This window comes from Melanerpes formicivorus, unplaced genomic scaffold (genome assembly GCF_026170545.1).
Source record: "Melanerpes formicivorus ecotype bairdi unplaced genomic scaffold, bMelFor1.0.p_v2 SCAF_143, whole genome shotgun sequence".
In the NCBI taxonomy this organism is placed as follows: domain Eukaryota; kingdom Metazoa; phylum Chordata; class Aves; order Piciformes; family Picidae; genus Melanerpes; species Melanerpes formicivorus.
Genome location: NW_027142495.1, coordinates 395,552 through 414,734, shown reverse-complemented (window position 1 = coordinate 414,734; position 19,183 = coordinate 395,552). Strand labels below are relative to the sequence as shown.

At 43.8% G+C, this 19,183-nt stretch overlaps 1 long non-coding RNA gene across 1 annotated transcript; it reads left to right on the top strand.

The window, feature by feature from the left end:
• The first annotated feature begins 445 nt into the window (after positions 1 to 445).
• On the top strand, positions 446 to 18,083 carry LOC137456939 (uncharacterized). The gene is made up of 3 exons (XR_010991170.1): positions 446 to 573; positions 10,013 to 10,096; positions 15,226 to 18,083. It is a non-coding gene; the product is annotated as an uncharacterized lncRNA (long non-coding RNA).
• The last annotated feature ends 1,100 nt before the right edge of the window (positions 18,084 to 19,183 follow it).

The window sequence follows — 19,183 nt, the reverse complement described above, 5'->3', positions numbered from 1 at the left end:
CTGGAGATCAGCTAGCCCAAACCCCTGCTAAAGCAGGGTCACCCAGACCAGGTTGCCCAGTAGGACAAAGGACAATAAGGACAAAGGACAATAATTTTAAACTAGAGAAGGGTAGCTTTAGATTGGACTTTAAGAATAAATTCTTTACTATAAGGGTGATAGGACACTGGAACAGGGTGTCCAGGCAGGTGGTGGAAGTCCCTGGAGACATTCCAGGTCAAACTTGATGGGTCTGTGAGTAACCTGATCTCCTTGGGGATGTCCCTGCTGACTGCAAGGGGGTTGGACTAGGTAACTTTTAAAGGTCCTTTCCAATGCATTCTGTGATTCTAAGGTGGGAGGGAACAAAGCCAAAACAGCTGACCCAAAGTGACCAAAGGGATATTCCAGACTATATAAAGGACTATTCCAGACCATAAAAAGAATATTATATACTACAGGACAACATGCCCAGTATATAAACTGGGGGAAGTTGACTATGAGGATTACTGATCTGGAACTACCTGAGCATCATGCAGCAGGTGATGACCAACTGCATTGTGCATCACTTGTCTTTCTTGGGTTTAATTTCAGGTTTGTTTGGGTTTTTTTTTTTAATCTACCTTTTCATTACTATTATTACAGTATTTTATTTTTATATCAATTAGTAAATTGTTCTTAGCTCACTAATTCTGCTTGATTTTGATACTTCTCCCCATCCTACTGTGTGGGAGTGAGCAGCTGCATGGGGCTTAGTTGCCAGTTGGTGTTGAACCACAGCAAGCAGTCAGAATGCTTCTTCTCTTCTCTAATGAGAGAATGCTGAAGCGTTGCCAGTTTGAGCCTAATCATGCTGCTGTTGAGTCTTTTGCACCTCTAAGCTAACAAAACATTATGCTCCAAATGGGAAATGAGATGTGGCAAACCAGTTCCCTATGCAGGGTTACTTTGTAAATTGACAGAAGGTGGCTTTGGATGCTTGCATCATGTTTATTTTGGAAAGAATGGAGCCTAGGATTTGTTCTTTGGTTCTAGGGATCTGCCAGATGCTGCAGAAGAGAATCAGACCCTCAAAAAAAAACGTTGAAAAAAACTCATAAATATCAGGTGCTACCTAGAACCTCAGCCTGAGCAGCAGAGGAATAGAGTAAAAAACCTTACCAAATACTACTATATATTTGTCCCTTCATACCTCCACAAAAAAAGTGAAGAATCGATTTAAAAGGTCACCTACCATGGAAATCAGATGGCTGACCTTTGAGGGTTGGCTTGGAAGGCTACTGGGGCTGTGGTGACTACTAATTATATACACTTGAAGATTACTAGAGCACTGACATAAGTGTGACTACCACTGCTTGGCTCTGGAATCATACTCTCTGTGTTTTCCAACATTTTGATTCCATTTTGGCCTCTTGGTCTTAGTCCCTTCAATGTCTGTATAAATCAACAGCCACACAATGGTGAGAAGTTGGAAGGGACCTACCTCTGGAGTTCATCTAGTCCAACCACACTGCTAAAGCAGGGTCATCTGGAACAGGCTGCCAAGGATCACAATGTTCAGGTGGATTTGATACCTTTCCAGATAAGGAGATGCTATCTGAGCAGCCTGCTCCAGGACTCCAGCACCCTCACAGCAAAGTAAATTTCCTCAGTTTCAGGTGGAATGTCCTGGTTCCCAGTTTGTGATTATTGCCACTTGTCCTGTGTCTGGATACTACTAGAAAGTTTGGCCCCATCTTCCTGCCCTTCATCCTTTAGCTCTTGCTGAACATTGAGAACATCCCCTCTCAGTCCACTCTTTCTCCAGGATAAACAACCCTATTTCTCTCAGCCTCTCCCCCTCGCAGAGATGTTCCAGACTCATGAGTATCTTCATGGCCCTCTACTGGACTGTCTGCAGTAGTTGCTCATCTTTCTTGAATTAGGAAGCCCAGTTCTCCCTGGAGGGCCCAGTACTCTGAATGTTTGCTCAGCAGGGCACACCTGCTGCTCACACTCTTCATGCACGCCAGGAGACTGTTTGCCTTTTTGGCCACAAGGGCACTTTGGTGACTCGTGGTGAACTTGTTGTCCACCAGCACCACTAGATCCCTCTCTGTGGAGTTGTTTCCCAGTAGGTCAGCCCCTCACCTGTACTGGTGCAGGGGGTTATTCCTCCCCAGGCATAGGACCATGCACTCATCTATAAGTTTCTGATATGTATTTCCGGGGATGGGGGGGGGGATGTGGGGGTGGGAGGTGAGGAGAAAGGAGAGAAAAGGCCAGAGGAAGTTAGCTCTGAACACTCATTGTTTCAGAGATTCATCACTGACTAAAAAAAAAGTAACAATTTAACCATTTCTCCACATGTGCTATTGTTCTAGCCTTTGGGTGTCACACAGGAAGGCGTCTCCTGCTGCTGCTGCACCTTGAAAGGAAATGGAGTGGCTCAGCTAGTCACTCCTTTTCTTCCCCCCCCCCCCCCTTTTTCTTTTTATTTTTTTTTTTCAGTTTCTCTCATTGTGTCAAGGTTAATGTTTGTTTTCCTGAAGAATACCAACATGTAAACAAGCGCCTACTAATAGTGCCAGCCTCAAACCAATTGTGCTTCATCCTCTTGACAGAAGTTAAAACATCTGTTGGTCTTTCAGATGGGAGTCATAATGCATTCTCCACTCCAGCAGCACTTAGCATTGAATTTATAGGACATTTCCTTCATTAGAAAGTTTCATGCCAAGGAGAAGAAGTGTAAACAAAGTCTCCATAGACACATTGTGCTTTTAATTGATACTTGCATGTTCCTTACACCCCCACAGTCCCCTCACCGTGAATGCTTCCCCCTCCCCCCCCCCCCCCCAACCTTCAAACCACAGAATTGTTTTGCTGGGAAAAGACCTTGAGGATCATCAACTCAAACTTTATTCTATGGCTCTGTTTATCTGGATTTTATCTGAACTGAATCATCTTAGCTGTGAAAAGCTTGTGAAGGGTGTGGAGAGCAGATCTTATGAGAAGCGGTTGAGGGAACTGGGGTTGATTAGTCTAGGGAATGGAAGACTGAAGGGAGATTTCATTGCCCTCTGCAACTCTCTGTAGTAAAGTAGGGTTCGGTCTCTTCTCCATAGTATCTGGTAGTTGAAGGAGACAAAATGGCCTGAAATTGTGTCAGAAAAGGTTTAGGCTGGATATTAGTAAAAATGTCTTTCCTGCAAGAGTGGTCAGGCATTGGAACAGGCTGTCCAGGGAGGTGATGGACTCACCATCCCTGAAGGTGTTCAAGAAATGTGTGGAGACATGTCACTGAGACATGGTCTAATGGCCATGGTGGTGCTCAGTTGAGGACTTGGTGATCTTAGAGGTCTTTTTCAGCTGAAACAACTTTGTGATTCTATGATTCTGAACAGGATTTGCCAGCAGAATTAAATTCCAAACAGCAGCTTCACAAATACATAACCATGGGCTAAAGAGTTGGGGAAGCACAAAACCCAATATTGACTCTAAGCTTGTTCAGCAATCCAGGATTTTAGTCTGTGCTGACCTCTAACAACAAAGGAGCTTAACATACTTATTGCCCTTGTACATTTTAATTTTAAAAAGTATTTGAAGAATTTTGATGCATTTGTATTTAATAGTTACAAAATAGTGAGCAAATATTACTTTGTTTGTTTGTGTACCTTATCACAGAATGCCTTTGGTTGAAAGAGACCTTCAAGATCATCTAGTACAACCTTCAACCCCAGCATCACACCATCACCACTAAACTGTGTCACTAAGCATCAGGTCCATATGTCCTGTTGCTTGCCTTGAGGGAGAAGAGGCTGTCCCCCCCCTTGCTCCAACCACCTTTCAGGTCATTGTAGAGAACAATGTGTTCTCCCCTCAGCCTCCATTTCTCCAGACTGAACAATCCCAGTTCCCTCAGTCATTCCTCACAGGACTTGTGCTCTAGGCCCTTCCACTACCATTTTCCTTGGAAAATGGAAACTGCTTTACAATTTAAAACTGGATATTAGGAAGATATTAGGAAACTGGATATTAGGGCAACCAGCACCAGAACAAGGGGACACAGTATCAAGCTGCGCCAGGGGAGGTTTAGACTCGAGGTGAGGAGGAAGTTCTTCACCGAGCGAGTCATTCGTCATTGGAACGGGCTGCCCAGGGAGGTGGTTGAGTCATCGACCCTGGAGGTGTTCAAGAGGAGATTGGATGTGGCACTTGGTGCCATGGTCTAGTCATGGGGTCTGTGTTGATAGGTTGGACTCGATGATCCTCCAGGTCCTTTCCAACCTAGGTTATACTGTGATACTGTGAAGAATGTACTTAGTGAAAGAGCAGTCAGACATTGGAACAGGATGCTTGATGGAGTCACTGTCACTCAAAGTGTTCAAGAAATGTGTGGACATGACATGTGGGGACGTGGTTTAATGGCCTCAGTGGTCTCAGTTGACAGTAGGACTTAATGATTGTAGAGGTCTTTTCCAACCAAACAATTCTATGATTCCATGATTTCTCTCTCCCTTCTTCCTCACTATTATGGGGGGAATTCTTTCAGGAAGATGCCTTTCAGGAATATCCATTCTAAAGATCACTGATTGTTAAAGCACGTTATGTTCTGTTTTCCATCCTCATCTTCCTGTGATGAATATTGTAAAGGCACCAATTGTTACTGCGAGTGTTACTGCACCATCCCCTCTTTCCAGTGGCTTATCAGTCCTGTGTATCATCACATCTTTTTCCTACAGCTTTACACTAGCACTGCAAAAGCCAGGATTACAGATCACTATTTCAGACCTCATTTTCTCCCTTTTTGGATTATTTTTTTTTTCCTGAATAATGATTTCCATTACCTGAAATGTATGTCAGATGAGCAGAGCCTTCTTAAATAGCACATAATCTTTACAAGTATGGCCCAACTCATCTTGAACAAAGAGTTGCAGCACTCTATTTGCCACGCTTGTGGTCAAAGATCTTTTTCTAAACCACCTTTGCTAATCTCATCTCTTGCAAGGAACAACCTTGGGGTGATAAACAAGAATTTTACATTGGCCTGGGTCCACAGAGAGCACTGAAGAAGAGATCTGGAGCCAAAGAAAGAGTTTTAAATTATTTTCACTGTTAACCATTTCAGTCCTAATGAGAAAAGAAAAAGAAGTTATTAAAATAATGTGAATATCTGGGTGCATGAGGAGAAACTTCTTTTCTGTAGGGCTGCCAGAGTCCTGAAGCAGGCTGCCCAGAGAGGTTTTGCAGTCTGCTTCTCTGGAGAGATTCCAATTTTGCCTGGACATTGTGACGCTGGGCAACCTGCTCTGGGTGACCCTGTTTTCACTGGGGGGTTGGAGTAGATGGTCTCCAAAGGTCCCTTCCAACCCCCACCATGCTGGGATTGTGAGATCTGCCCAACTATTGAGAAATTTACCCCACATCTTGGGAACTCAGATGGACAGGGCTTGGAGTGTCACCATCTTTTCCCTCCTGACCCCGGTTAAATATTGACTGGACCGAGCTTAAGGCTGTTTGTGATTTACAAGCCAAAGTAATTATTAATGCAACGGCTCACAGGGGACAAAATATGTTGAGCACTTTACAGAGATGGAGGGCAAGCCAGGTCTCAACCCCCCAAAGCTGATACATCAGTGTCAGTCTTAGACACACTCACCAAACCGGCCACTCCTCAGTCTTTCTCCTTTCCCCTCACCTCGTTTTCTTAGGCTGTATTGATTCATTGGTCACTTGGAAAAGCAGAATCTTGTGAAGAGCAGCTGAGGGAGCTGGGCTCCTTAAGCCTGGAAAGCAGGAGGTTGAGGTGAGACCTTCTCACTCTACAACTCCCTGAAAGGAGGTTGGAGTGATGTGGGTGTTGGTCTCTTCTGCCAGGTAACAAGTGAAGGCACAAAAGGAAACAGCCTCAAGTTTCACCAGCGAAGGTTTAGGTTAGACATTAGGAGCAATTTCTTCCCTAAAGGATTGTCAAGTCTTGGAACAGGCTGCCCAGGGAAGTGGTGGAGACACTGAAAAGCTGTGTAGATGTGGAGCTGAGGCACATTTTGGACCCTGTGAGCTGTAGAATTAATGGTCAGGTTGGCAGTGCTGGGTTAATGGTTGGACTTAATTATCTTAAAGGTTTTTTCCAACTTAAAAAATTCTATGAATCTATGAGTTAACTTCAGGTAACTAAAATATGCCTTAGCATCTGAGTTTTGAAAACATCCAAATCCAGGTATTTTTGCAAAAGGAAAAGGGATTAATGTAAGACTCTGGAATCACCTCTGTTGCTTGGTGAGTGGATAACCCCTTTGGCCATATGAAGGTCTAAACAGATCACAGAATCACAGAATCACAGAATTACCAAGCTTGGAAGAGACCTCAAAGATCATCAAGTCCAACCTGTCACCACAGATCCCATGACTAAACCATGGCACCAAGTGCCATGTCCAATCCCCTCTTGAACACCTCCAGGGATGGTGATTCCACCACCTCTCTGGGCTGCCCATTCCAATGGTGAACAACTCTCTCAGTGAAGAATTTTCCCCTCACCTCGAGCCTAAACTTCCCCTGGTGCAGCTTGAGACTGTGTCCTCTTGTTCTGGTGCTGGTTGCTTGAGAGAAGAGACCAACTCCCTCCCGGCTACAACCACCCTTCAGGTAGTTGTAGAGAGCAATGAGGTCTCCCCTGAGCCTCCTCTTCTCCAGGCTAAACAGTCCCAGCTCCCTCAGCCTCTCCTCATAGGGCTTGTGTTCAAGGCCTCTCCCCAGCCTCGTTGCCCTTCTCTGGACACGTTCAAGAGTCTCAATGTCCTTCTTAAACTGAGGGGCCCAGAGCTGGACACAGATATATGGAATCAGCTCTACCTGGATCTCCTGCCCACTCTGGAAGCCTCCATCACTTATAAATCCTATATGAAATTATTTTTTCCAAAGCAGAAATACTGCAATAATACAAATACCTATTTTTTTTTTAAAGCAGCTTGGTACAGACTAGTACCAGCTTGCCTTTGAGACACAGAGCTGTTTTCAGAAAACAGCTTTTTTAGCTTCTTACATGTTCAGTCTCTTTTAGTCAATTCAGTGGAAATGACAGTTTAGGGTGAACTGAAAAAAAAGATATTTAGTGTGGATCACAAGTTATATTTCCAGCTCCCCTCCCTAATCATAAATAAAGTTTTGAAAATATGTTTGGGAAATGGTATTTTGAGAAATGAATGTCAAGGTGGCAGTTTTAGGTAGCTGGTAGCACAAGGGCTGATGTGACAAAAAGAGTTTGTGTGGATGCAGTTTAAATAAGCTTATCAACACTTCTCTTGTTGAGTTGTGTTTTTCTCCATCCTCAGTAGCACTTTAGCAGTTGGGTCCTCTTCCAGCTACCTCATAGAAATGAACTGGAGTGTACTGGCTGACAGCCAGCTGAACACAAGCTGGTGTGTGCCCAGGTGGCCAAGAAGGCCAACAGCATCTTGGCCTGTATAAGAAGTGGTGTGGCCATCAGGATCAAGAAAGTGACTGTGCCCCTGTAATCGTCACTGGTGAGACCCTGAGTGTGGGTTCAGTTTTGGGCATCTCAGTATAAGACATTGAGGTGCTGGAGCATGTAGAGAGAAAGGAAAGTAAGCTGGTGAGGGGTTTGGAGAGCAAGTCTTGTGAGGAGAGGCTGAGGGAGCTGGGGTTGTTTAGCCTGAAGAAGAGAGGCTGAGATGAGACCTTACCACTTTCTGCACCTGCCTGGAAGGAGGCTGTATTGAGGCTGGTTTGGCCTCTCCTCCCAAGTAACTAATGACAGGACAAGAGGAAATGGCCTCAAGCTGTGCCAGGGTTGGATATTAGGAAGAATTTCTTTACTTAAAGAGTGGTCATGCATTGGAAGGGGCTGCCCAGGGAGGTGGTGGAGTCACCACTCCTGGTGGTGTTCAAAAAATGAGTAATGTGGCACTTCAGGACATGGTCTAGTGGTCTTGGAATTGTTGGGTAGAAGGTTGGACTCAATAATCTTGGAGGTCTTTTCCACCCTTAATAATTCTATGATAAAATTCACCCTACAGTTTTCTCTTCAAGGTGAGGGGAAACAATAACAATAAATCAAAGCTTTACACGATTGGCATTTTCATTTTTTCTTCCTGCATCAATATTAGATTTCAAAGAAGGAAACATGACATGATACAGAATGAAAAATGAGAACTGCCCACCCAGAAGGAAGGGAAGGAGGAACAATCAGCTAACAATTTCTTAAACATGTGCAGTACCTGTAATTCTCCAACTGAGCAATTGCACTGAGACATAGAAGGGAAGGGAACAGACATTTGCTCGTTCACCGGCAGACTTGCCAGAGAAGAACATCAGTTCCTTTGGCCAGGCTGTGTGTAACACATTGCACATCTCAGCCCAGGCACAGAACGGCAGCCCCAGCAGGGAGGAAGATTCTTTCCTGGTTTTCCTTCCCTGCAGGGAGAAAATTGTCACTGCTCTTTCTTTCTCCAGGAGCTGTTAGCTCAAAATCCAGTCAATTAAAACATTTTCCTTATCCTTTTCCTTAGGTACAGCCACAAACACCTGTGGGTTTGTGGTTTTTACATGTAAAAATCATATTATCTTATTTCTTTTTAATTCCTTCTTTTTGTGCTGTGTGATGATTGTGTCCTTTCCTTTACCCAACCCCCTCCCTTAGCTCCTTCTCCCCAGGATAACAGAGTGACTAGACTGAGCAAACACTGTAGCAGACAATGTACAGATTGCTTTGAAATGCACCAAAAAAAAACCCCACCCAAACTGTGAGAGAAGAGAGACAAATTGATAGGTTTCTTTCCCCCTTTTTAATCGTAGGTGTTCTTATAGCAATATAGGCAAAATATTTTCTGATGGATGTGTGATTTTTAAATAGACAACATCTCTAAGTTCAGGCAGTGCTTGAGAAGTTGGAACTCATCAATCTTCTGCATGCTGGAGCAACATTAGGCAGAATGAAGAGTATGAGCAAGTGTGCTGCTCTGAGCTCTGCACACTCATCCCATCTCACATGATTAAGACCACACATAGTTTCCTTGTAGTTCTTTGGGAAGATCTATCTAGAGTTCAGTTGTCATCAGGCTGTGCTGAATTTAGTGGGCCCTTTTGTTGCCCTCGTCTTAGCTCATGATTTTTCTTGCCTGGGTGCTTCTGATTGTTATCCAGAGAGCCGTTCCCACGTCTGAGAAATTAAATGATGCTGTAGTCTTGCTGGGGTTTATTTTCAGCTGCTACATTTAACTGATTATTTGTCCGAAGGCAGTTCTTCAGATACAGAAATCTGAATAAAATGAGCAGTGAAACCAGAATATTTTCTCACAAGCCACCAGACAGACGTTGAACACGGTTTGTAGCATTCCATCTGGTTATCAGATTTGTCTCCAATGAAGGCATTTGTGTCCAAAAATCTTGTCCTTGCTTCAGAGATGCTGCACACTCATGGCTCTGCCTCCGGTGGAGGCTTCAGGATGCCAGTTCTCCACAAACCTACGAGTTGCAGAAAGATAATTATGTTCAATCCATCTCTTCTACAAGTGCAGGTATGTAAATACACCTCCTCATGACCAGAATGCTTCTATTATCTCCCAGTTTAGGAGATTTGAATGTTGTCTCTGGGCATTTATTTCAAGAATTAGATCCCATGCTGTAAGAGCTATCACTTGTTTTGCCCGAGCTGTACCTTGTTGGGTGCAGTAGAGGACATTGGTATACATAAAAAATAAGAACTGAAACATCAACCTGTATTTTTGATGAGGCACTGCAGAAGGACTTGGGTCTGAGTCCAAGAACAAACAGAATTTATGAATAGTTGGGGTGAAAGAAAATTCTTCTCTTTGCACTTTCAGTTCTCTTCTTTGCAGGACTCAAAGACTGGCTGTCAAATATTCCTCCCTTACATGACAAACTAAGACTAGAAGCAGAACCTCTGCTGCCAGACTGGGTCTCCTGACTTCCCAAACAATAACAATATGTATCTTTCCAGCCCCTTTCACTTCCTATTTGGTGGATCCTGTAACTGAATCGTTAAGCTCATGTGTCTTGCCTTGATGTTTTGCAGACTTCCCCATAGACTCAGCGCAAACACTGACCTAGGACCCCCGCTGGCTTTCACCTTTAGGAAACCTCACTGAGGTTTAAAAAAGTGAGTATTTCTTTGTATTAATCCACTATAAATTGCAGGCAGCATCTTGTGTTCCTCTGTGTTCCAAGTAGCCATTACAGATCTCAGCATTGTTTACAAGGCTAAGACTTTATACACTGCAGCATTAAAACGATAGCGTAGAAACCAGTGACAAGAGCTGACCCTTCCATCAGAGAAAAACTGATTATCAGTCAAGTTTTTATTTGCCTGCATAATACTCTAGATACCAATTAACTACCTGTCTTTCCCCTATTAGAAATATCCACACTGTGTTATGTGGGGAAAATGTCTTAGACCAAATTAACAAGGCACAAAGCTCTACTTGGGTAGCAATTAGCAGACAGTGTCATTGCCATGTCTCACTAATAAGATGAAACAATAGAGAAGGAAACGTATTTGCTGTGTCTAATGGAGGCTGCAGATCAAATAACATCTCCCAGATTTCTGAGGCAGAGTAAACAGAATGACTCCCCATTGTGATAAGTCATCGTGGATCAATGGTGGAACTGGAATAATCGTTGGCATGCGACTGATGGGGAGAAGGGGAAAAAAATACAATGTACTGAATTTTGTGTTATCAGATGAACAGCTACATGTTGAGTCTGCAAGAGAGTTTGACCAACTCTGTGCTAGATAGGACACAGGCACTAGCAGAGATGGGTTTTTTCTGCAGACAGATATCTACCATCCCCTATCTCCCTCTTGTTGCCCAACCTCAACCTAAGATCAACATGATTCTAAAGCAGGTTTCCCTTATCTGATCTCCAGTGTGCTCCTTGAGGGGACAGAGGCTTAGATAAATGCTCTGGGTTTTGAGGTCATCTCTGTAATAGGATTAAAAATATTAAATGGCTCATAAATTTGTTTTACCAGGGCAGTGTTGCCTGCCCAAGCTTGTATCATTTTTATGGCTCGCTACAGTTATGTTTATTGACAGACAAGGATTATAAAATGATGACACAAAGCAGTAGTTATTCTGGGTTCCAGCAGGAACAATAAATTCTCTGCCTCCAGTTCTGGAAACGTTTCAAGGTTTTTTCTTCTACAAAGCCATAGTGTTTTCTTGACTAGAATTACTCATTTAGTTCACCTGTGTTGCTCCAATAGGTAGAAGAAAGGGGAAGAAAACATTAGAAAATTTACAAAGTCCCAAGCAGAGAGAGATCACAGAATCACCAAGGTTGCAAGAGACCTCAAAGATCAGCAACTCCAACCTGTCACCACAGACCTCATGACTAAACCATGGCACAAAGTGCCACTTCTAATCCCCCCTTGAACACCTCTAGGGACGGTGACTCCACCACCTCCCTGGGCAGCACATTCCAATGGCGAACGTCTCTCTCAGTGAAGAACTTTCTCCTCACCTCGAGCCTAAACTTCCCCTGGTGCAGCTTGAGACTGTGTCCTCTTGTTCTGGTGCTGGTTGCCTGGGAGAAGAGACCAATCCCCTACTGCCTACAACCACCCTTCAGATGAACTTATTCTTTTTCTCTAAGTCTTAGTTGCCAACATCAAGGGAAGAGTTTCATCTGTCTAGAGATGTTTCTAAACACACACAAAAAGAAACCCACAAAAAGGGAAAAAAAAAAAAAAAAGAAAGAAAAAACAACACAACAAAAATCCAAACAACCCTGTCCTGGTTTTGAGCCATGAGCTGCTCAGGGCAAAAGGACAGAAAAGATATTTTACTTCTTTTCAGGGATTAAAAATGAAAAGAAAATGCTGTGCAACTGGATCGGAAGTTTAAATGGAAATTCTCTTTACAAATGTATACCAAAGGCATTCAGGTAGAGCAAATGCATTGACAAACAAGGCTCAGACTTTCACCTGGACCTACCAGGACCTTCCAGAGTCCTCAGCTTCTGCATGCCTAAGAGCAAGTCAAACCTGTCTCCCTACCTAGAACAAGCCTACCATGGCTTCACCAGGCCTAATAGCACAGATGGAACTTCCCTGCCAGCCAAAGCCATCTCCACCACATGAGATAAGGCGAGTGTATCCCAACTGGAGAGAGGAAGAGAAGAGAGAGAGAGAGAGAGTTGTATATTCCTTTAAACAGACAAATATCAGGAAACAGAATAGATTAATGATTTAAAACATCCTAAGACATATTGTTTGGAGAAGAGAAGGCTCTGAGGAGACCTGACTGTGGCCGTCCAATATCTGAAGGCAGCCTACAAGAAAGCTGGTGAGGGACTTTTTAGGCTGTCAGGTAGTGATAGGACTAGGGGGAATGGATCGAAGCTAGAGGAGGGGAGATTTAGATTAGACATGTTAGGAAGAAGTTCTTCACTGTGAGGGTGGTGAGACTCTGGAACAGGTTGCCCAGGGAGGTGGTAGAAACCCCATCCCTGGAAATTTTTAAGGCCAGGCTGGATATGGCTCTGGGCAACCTGATATAGTGTGAAGTGTCCCTGCCCATGGCAGGGGGCTTGGAACTAGGTGATCCTTGAGGTCCTTTCCAACCCTGACAGTTCTGTGATTCTCTGATTCTGTGATTGTCCATCCCCTTAGGACTCTCTCTAGCTTTTGGAAGACTCTCTTTGTGATAATACCAATTAACTCTTAATTTCCCTTAACCTACTACAGATGCCAAAACAACAAGCCCCAAAATATCTTGGTAAGCAAGGTGAGCTGCAAAAAGAAATAAAGAGCATCCACATTTTGAAAGACATAACAAAATGGCGCAGAAACAAACCTGTATCAGAAGTCTGTTGAACCCCAAATTTTCAAATATTACCTTGTAGAATCATAGAATGGTCTGGATTGGAAGTGACCTTTAAAGGTCATTTAGTTCAACCCCCTCTGCAGTAAGCAGGGACACACTCAACTAGATCAGGTTGCCCAGAGCCCTGTCAACTCTCACCTTGAATATCTCCAGGGATATAGTCAGTTACTTGGTAAATCTGGCACTAGGAAGATGTAGGATACATATCATCCTGTGCGATAAAACCGCAGGATCACAGAAATCTAACATCATAGGTGTTAAAATGGACCTCTGGAGGTCATCTAGTCAAACTCCTCTACCAAAGCAGGGTCACCCAAAGGAGGTTGCCCAGGGCCACAATGTCCAGGTGGGTCTGGAATCTCTCCAGAGAAGGAGACTCTTTAGCTTCTCTAGGCAGCCTTCTCCAGGGCTGCAGCACCCTCACAAGAAAGAAGCTTCTCCTCATGTTCAGATGGAACCTTGTGGGTTCGTTTGTGCCTGTTGTGCCTTGCCCTGTAGATGGGCACCACTGAGAAGAGTCTGCCCCCATCTTCGTGACCTTCACCCTTTATATATTGATCATCATTGAGAGATCCCTTCACAATATCACAGTATCACAGTATCACCAAGGTTGGAAGAGACCTTGAGGACCATTGAGTCCAACCTGTAACCACAGACTTCATGATTGGACCATGGCACCAAGTGCCACGTCCAATCTCCTCTTGAACACTTTGAGGGATGGGGACTTCACCACCTCCCTTCTTAGCCTTCTTTTCTTCATGATCTCAGCCTCTCCTTTTCACACTGTTGGTCCAGCCCCTCAGCTTTTTCTTAACCTCTGCCGGACTTTCTCAGTAGTTTCTTGTCCCTCTTGAACAGGGTAGCCCAGAACTGGACCCAGCATTCTAAATGTGGCCTGTCTCAGGCAGAACAGAAGAGGAGAAATGAGAAAAGTGTCATCTTCCACTTTTGTTCTACTTCAAACATCAATTTTTTCAAGCTTCTATCATTTATCTTCTCTTCCTTTTGCCCTTTTAATATTTGCTTATATCTCTCCCATAGCCTGAAGGCTGAAACTGGATTCTAACTGAGGTATGACTGGTCTCAAGAATAGCTAGATTTGCACATGAACACAGAAGGGCTGAGGTTTAAAAGGACCTCTGGAGGTCATCTTGTCCAGCTCACCCCTCAAGCAGTGTCTCTAGAGCCACGTAGAAGCTGTTACCCTTTAAAAATGAAAATCAATATATCTGAGAATAAAAAGAATGTTTTCCAACAGTGTTGCCACTGTCTACATTCCCTCTAACTTCTAACTCCTTTTCTGTGTTATCCTGCTTCCGCACTGTTTTTTCCACATTCCATGTATAAAAAACATTTCTCCCATTCAGTAGAGAAGCACTTGGGGGTACTGGTGAGTGAAAGCTGGACATGAGACGACAGTGTGTCCTGGGCTGCACCCCCAGCAGTGTGAGCAAGAGGTGGAGGGAGAGGATTCTGCCCCACTGCTCCTGCTCCACTCTGCTGAGACCCCACCTGCAATGCCGAGTCCAGCTCTGGAGTCCTCAGCACAGGAAAGACATGCATGGGCTTATTGGAGAAAGGCTGGAGGAGGCCACAGGAATGATGGGAGGACTGAAACTTCTCTGCTGTAAGAGCAGGCTGAGGGAGTTGGAGCTGTTCAGCCTGGAAAAGAGAAAGCTTCAGGGAGCGCTTCTTATGGCCTTTCACTACTTAAAGGGGCCAATCAGGAAGCTGGGGGCAGACTCAGGACCTGTTGTGACAGGACAAGGGGTGATGGTTTTTAGCTAAAAGAGGGAGATTTAGACTATTTAGAAGGAAGGAACTTTACACTGAGGGTGGTGAGACACTGGAACAGGTTACCCAGAGAGATGGTACATGCCCTGTTCTTGGAATCATTCCGGGTCAGGTTGGACAGGGCTCAGAACAATCTGCTGCAGTTGAAGATGTCCCTGCTGTCTGCAGGTCAGTTGGACTAGATGACTTTTAAGGGTCCCTTCCAGCCCAAATCAGTCCATGATTCTGTGGTTCTTTAGCAATTGGTTGTGTCCCCATTCCTGGTGACATTCATGGTCAAACTTGATAGGGCTCTGGGTAACCTGATCTAGTTGGAGATGTCCCTGGTTATTGCAGGGTGGTTGGACAAGGTGAACTTTGAGGGTCCCTTCCAACCCACTGCATTCTGTGATTCTGTAGATTTCATGTGCTTCTATCAAATTTCCACCAGCTGATTTTGGAATGACTTCCTAGTTTTGATGCCTATTCTGAATTGAAAAGCCTCCTCATCCAGGCCATTGCTCAGCAAAGGACTGGATAGTCCTAGTCTCAAAACCACCCAATTTTCAATGTCCTCCTAGTTTGACAACCAACCATTGATCGTTTCTCTTTGATTTTGTTTTCCCAGGCAGCTGTGAGCCTTCTCTGCAATGATTTAATCATGTGCCTTAATTTGCTTACGAGAATGCGATGCAGGAGACTCGAGAGCCTCACTGAAGTCAAGATATATCACATCTACTGCTTCCCCCTTATTCACTTACCCTGTCAAAGGAAGAAATTAGATTGGTTTGATACAATTTGTCCTTGACAAATCTGCATTCACTAGACTGTTATTACCCTCGAGGTGCTTATAAATTGATTGATTGATCCTCCACCATACTGCTTCAGTTCAAGGAAAATCACTTCACCAGCATCTACTCTGACGTGCAGCTAATTGGGCTCAGTTCTGTGATTTCCTGTCCTGGTTTGGCTTTGTCTTCCCAAAAAAGGCCTCCTAACTCTCTTGACAGTGTGTCCTTGATGGTTGGACTTGATGATCTCTAAGGTCTCTTTCAACCTCAACAGTTCCATGATTCTGTGATTTTCCTCAGTCCCAAGACCATGTACCCTCTGACTGATCTCTTTGTACTCTACTAGTTTTCCTCCCCTGTTTTGTGGGTGTTGGTCTCTTCTCCCAAGTAGCAAGTGGTAGGACAAGAGAAAACAGGCTCAAGTTGCACCAGGAGAGGTTTAGGTTGGACATTAGTAAAAATTTCTTCCCCAAAAGCATTGTCAAGCCCTGGAACAGGCTGTCCAATGGAGTCCCCATTGTGGGAGGGATTTAAAAGCCTTGTAGATGTGGTGCTGAGGGACAGGGTTTAGGGGTGATCTGGCAGTTCTGTTAACAGTTGGACTTGATGGTCTTAAAGGTACTTTCCAACATTAATAGTTCTGTGATTCTATGATTCTGTGAAGACATGACCAGTGGCTGACCAGTTCTGGGGTGCAGGAGCAATCATTTTTTATCACTTATGGAGAAAGATTCCAGATGAAGAGCAGAACCCAGTAGATGGAATTGTCAGCAATAAATATTTGTAATTTATGTAAATGAAGCTGCCTAGAACTGTCTCATCTTGTTCTTTTTTTCCTACAAAGGGAACAGAAAGCTTCAGTTTTCTAAGCCATTTGACCTTGAGGCTTACATTTGGAATTCCATTTTAATAGACACCACATAATTATTATTTTAATTAGAAGAGCTGCAAGAATATTCTGCTGCATCCACAGAGGACCACATCCTACCATAGTTTCAGAACAGAGCTTTACTGAGCACAGCTGGCTTTTAGATCCAAACATGCTCAAGATTTTGGCATGGCAACCTCACATTGCAGCATAAATTTGTTGAAAAAATGTTTCACAGAGTCATAGAATCACAGGACAGTAGGGGTTAAAAGGGACCTCTGGAGATCATCTAGTCCATCCTCACTGCTAAAGCAGGGGCACCCACAGCACATTGTCCAGGACCACAATATCCATGTGGGTTTGGAATATTGCCAGAGAAGGAGACTCCACAACCTCTCTGGGCAGCCTGGTCCAGTGCTCTAGTCTGAACCCAAGATGATCACAATATTCCACCACTAACTGCTGAAAACTGGACTTTGAACTTGTTGCAGGTTAAGCCAGCAGGCAGCTAAACACCACAGAGCTGCCCACTTAGTCCATCACAGTCAGATGGAGGAGACAGCAGGAAAAAGAGAGTTTAATAGTACAGAAAATAATAACAGTAATAAAAGAAAAACAACAACAACAATAATACACAATCCAAGAAAGGTACAATGCAACTGTGTTCAAGTTCAGGAGCTTCACTACGAGGACATTGAGATGCAGAACAGGGTTCAGAGAAGGGCAACGAAACTGATGAAGGGTCTAGAAAGGAGGTCTTATGAAGAGCAGCTGGGGGAACTAGGATTGTTTAGTTTGTAGAAGAGGAGGTGGAGGGGAGACCTGATTGCTCTCTACAACTCCCTGCAAGGAGGTTGGAGCAAGGTGGGTGCCAGTCTCTTGTCTCTAGTGATAAAAGGAGAGGAAATGACCTGGAGAAGAGAAGCCTCCAGGAGATCTTATTGCGGCCTTCCAGGATATAAAGGCGTCTTGTAAGAAAGCTGAGGACAGACTTTTTAGCAAGGTCTGTTGTGACAGGACAAAGGGTGATGGTTTAAACTGAATGAGGGAGATTTAGACTAGAGAGAAAAAGGAAACTGATTACACTGAGAGCGGTGAGACTGTATCTGAGGTTGCCCAGAGAGGTGGTAGATGCCCCATTGCTGGAACCATTCTGGTTAAAGATGATTTGGGCTCTGAGAAACCTGCTCTAGCTGAAGATGTCCTTGCTGACTGCAAAGGAGTCAGACTGGATGACCTTTAAAGGTCCCTTCCAACCCAAACCATTCTATGATTCTGTGATCTATGTCTGAAGTGCTGAGACACATTTCTGAGGGCTGGAAAAGCACCAAAATAATAGATGATTTGTTTCAAAGATAATGCAAAACACCAAATAGGTCATTAGGGAAAGATTTGATTTGAGGAAACATTACCACAGAGCCAAATGAATAGATTAATGGTATCATTTTGCTATTTCTTTTGTTTTACTGTTTGCAAACATATCACAGAAAACATTTGCAGAATGAAAGCATTTTTTGTTGTGTTCCATCATCAACCAGTGCAAATATATCCATTTGCTTCATTTTATAAGCAGTTAAATTGCTCTGAGTCCTTCTATACTTTGGTGAATAAAAGACGTCTATGCTAGGATTTAAGTGCCCTGCTTCCTCTCATCACTAAGAGCATGTTTGTGCTTTCCCAAGGCATACAATATGATGCAAACTTCCTGAAGACTTTTGTCTGGAGAAGAGGAGGCTGAGAGGAGACCTCTTTGCTCTCTACAATTCCCCCAAATTAGGTTAGGCTAGACTAGACTAGACTAAACTAGACTAGAATATACTAGACCAGACCAGGTTGGAAGAGACCTCCAAGATCATCGCATCCAACCTATCATCCAACACCACCTAATCAACTAAACCATGCAACCAAGCACCCTACCAAGTCTCCTCCTAAACACCTTCAATGATAGAGACTCCACCACCTCCCCAGGCAGCCCATTCCAATGGGCAATCACTCTCTTTGTGTAGAACCTCTTCCGAACCTCCAGCCTAAACCTCCCCTGGCACAGCTTGAGACTGTGTCCTCTTGTTCTGGTGCTGGTTGGAGCAAGGTGGGTGTCAGTCTCTTGTCTCTAGTGATAAAATGAGAGGAAATGGCATGAAATTGTGCCAGAGGAGGTTTAGGTCTCATATTAGGAAAAATTTCTTTCCTGAAATAGTGGTCAGGCATTGGAACAGGTTTCCTATGTAGATAGTGGAGGCCCCATCCCTGGATATGTTCAAGGTCAAACTTGATGGGGACCTGAGCAACCTGATCTAGTTGGAGATGTCCCTGCTCACTGCAGGGAGCTGGACAAGATGACCTTCAAGGGTCCCTTCCAACCCGATGCATTCTGCGGTTCTTTGAATTGTTATACAGCAGGAAAACAAGCAGCTCCTCAAATGTTCCATAAACATTTAAGAGCTTTATAAAAACAGGGAAATAAGTTCAAAGATGCATTTTGACTTAATTACCTATAAATTTGAATATGAGACTTGGACTGTGGCTTAGTTCTCTGCCCTAGTTTTATCTACCTAAGCTAGAGAGTCTTTCTTTGTAGCTTTGCAAGTGCAGCTGGCTAAGAGCATCATTCCCAGGGCTGTTAATGCCCCTATTGACACCACCAAGGTTACTTGTGAATAAGAAGCACATTTGTTTCTGCCACATCAGAAAACAATTAATCTGCATTGTTTACCAACCAGGAGTAATCAAAAGCAGTAGGAAAAGAAGCTGTTTTCACGTACCTATGAAGATATTACAGAAGCAAAGGCAAACATGCAGACTAAAGCTGAGGAAAGCTCCTAGGCTGCCTGTTAGAGGAAAATAAAGATTTGGGGGAATTTAAAAAACAGACTTTTTTTTTTCATGTTTCAGTGAAGATATATTTGATGGTGTAAACTCCAGCTGTT